General features: G+C 33.6%; 1 protein-coding gene across 3 annotated transcripts in view; it reads left to right on the top strand.

Annotated features, from left to right (window-relative positions):
* Positions 1-2,500, top strand: part of LOC122246382 (glucocorticoid-induced transcript 1 protein) — a 143,348-nt gene that overhangs the window by 11,113 nt on the left and 129,735 nt on the right. The window lies entirely within an intron of this gene.

Genomic DNA, 2,500 nt, shown 5'->3' with positions numbered 1-2,500 from the left:
CCCACGTCCTGAGGATGCTGTGAGAATCCTCCTGCCTTTAAAGTATTATCAGTGCTGCTTTTCCAAGGTCAGTGCCCAGAGTGACAGGCACCTGTACTCAGGGGCAGCACCATGACCCCAAAGATGATCAGGGGGTCACAAGGTTGTTATGGAAGGCTGCTGAGGTTGACCTGTTCAGGAAGATGTGACTGAAATTTGATGTCATGTTCAAGAAGAAGGGAGGACTGAATTAGTTGAGATTGGTAGAGTGATCAGTGACGGATGTGCACGTGTGTGGAAACTCTCGGTCGCTGGACAGAATGGACTGTTTACCTTGTCATCATACAATTTTGTACAAGTATTACAACTCAGTGTGGTTTCTCAATAGTAATTTACAATATTTGGTGTTATTTCAGGTCAAAGTATTTTTTAATTTATGTAGTATCAGTCTTGAATGAAGGATAATTATCCTTAAAATGGTGTATTGTCATCAAATCTTCTACAATAAGGGTTTTTGTGGAATGGGTTTATTATTGCGATATTTGTATTCAACTTGTTATTTATGAAGGCTAACTAATTTGGAAGTGGGAAGTGAAATATATAACTTCCTGTATTCAGTTGCTGAGGAGATGATGTAGAAAAAAAAAATCTCATTGACTTAAAAAGTACCTCAATATTACATACTCTGAATACTCTGGTTATGCTGGGGATACTCGTTAAACAGAAATGTAATAAAAGTAAGCAGTAGATAGAGAGTTTTACTACTTTATATGTATCAATCACAGAACCCCTCTGATATATATGTAATTAAAAGTGGTTTATTTCCTGCGAATTTGATCTGTATTTATTAAATAGTATTTATGATTACTGTGATATTGTATTGTATTATTTTGAAAGAAATACTGGAGGTAACTGATAGAAGGATAAATGTTGATTTTACAGTGGCATTTAATGAAATTAGATTTGTGGGGATCAGTATGATAAAAAAATAAGCATGTATAATAGATAATACTTTCTGTATATCTACAAAGATATAACTTTGTATTATTGTATATCTTTGTCTTAATAACTAATAGGCTAATTAATCTAAGCAAACCCCATTATATTCTCGTATTAATGTTTTATGATAACCAAAGAGGTTCAAGATGAGCCATTACTTATGATTGTTTTTATGTTGAGAAAGCATTGCAGATATTGTGTATTTTTCCCACATTTGTCTTTTACATATTCGTAGGTGTAAAGAAAGTTTCATATGTATTTGTATTGATTACAGAAGCATAACATGTATATATTTAAGATATATGATAATGTAAAGAATTTGTTTTTGTGTATTCTGCTTATTATTTATTTTACAAACTACTCTCTATTGAAAAAAAAAAATGATAGCTACTTGCAAGGATATAAATCCAGGTTTCAAGTTTACACTTGCTGGGTAAACTTTATGTTGATTTTTGAATAACTACTAGTACGGCATGTTTTGTTGATTGATAACATGATATTTAGATAACAATTAGGACCATTTGCATATTGCGCAATATATGTATTGTAAACTTACAATGGAAAACATGCTGTATTTAAGATCACAACAATTTCTGTGCTCTATAATGCATGTGTTTTATTTTTCTAAAATTAGTTAATGTACAGTTCATTGAGGAAAGTAAGTCATATTGTAAATTGTAACTCAGACATGCTTTTTAATTGAATGTCAGAATTTTGGAAAATAACACATTTAGGAAGTTTAAACTGTTCCAAGGTTGCATTACAATTGTGTGTAGTCATAATTATATATTTTTTGTAGACAATAGCTATGTTACATTCTTTAACACCCTAGACAAAAAACAACAACAAAGAATACAAAAACAGAAAGATAGATAGATAGATTGTGATATAGTTGTATACATATATTACCCACATATCTATATGTTCTTATATTTTGTACAACCAATTTAAATGTTTAGTAAATGCAAGACTATGATTTTTTATTCTGTGTGAAACTTATAAAGATAAAGACTTGGAAGGAACATTATTATTTATATGTTTGGTGATTGTGTGGTCAGGATGTGGTAAGCCATTGATCAGTGAACTTATCTTTATTTGAGGCCTGTAATAGATATTGGTGATTCATAATTGGGGACTACTGTTACACATATTTGTAAAAAATTAGGTTGTTGTAAGTGTTTTTCTTTTCATATTTTTTTTACTAATAGCCTCTTTGTCTCCCTCATTCCCTTCCCCTTTTTTCCCCTTTTCTCCTTCCATTTCCCCTTCCCCTTTGTCCCTTCTTCATTCCCTTCCCTTTCCCCTTTTTTTTTCTTTTTCCTGTTTCTGTTCCTCCTCCTCCTCTTCAGTGTCCACCCCTTCCTCTTCCAGCTCCTCCTCCACCTTCTCCTTTTCGCCCTCCTCTTCCAGGTCCTCCTCATCATCTTCCTCCTCCTCCTTTTCTTCCTCCTCCTTTTCCTCCTCCTCCTCCTCCTCCTCCTCCTCCTCCTCCTCCTCCTCCTCCTCCTCCTCCTCCTCCTCC

Source organism: Penaeus japonicus, unplaced genomic scaffold, assembly GCF_977035675.1.
Source record: "Penaeus japonicus unplaced genomic scaffold, GWHDUDI00000001_assembly GWHDUDI00000031, whole genome shotgun sequence".
Lineage (NCBI taxonomy): Eukaryota > Metazoa > Arthropoda > Malacostraca > Decapoda > Penaeidae > Penaeus > Penaeus japonicus.
Note: the sequence above shows the minus strand (reverse complement) of the source record. Positions and strands in the feature narration are given on the sequence as shown.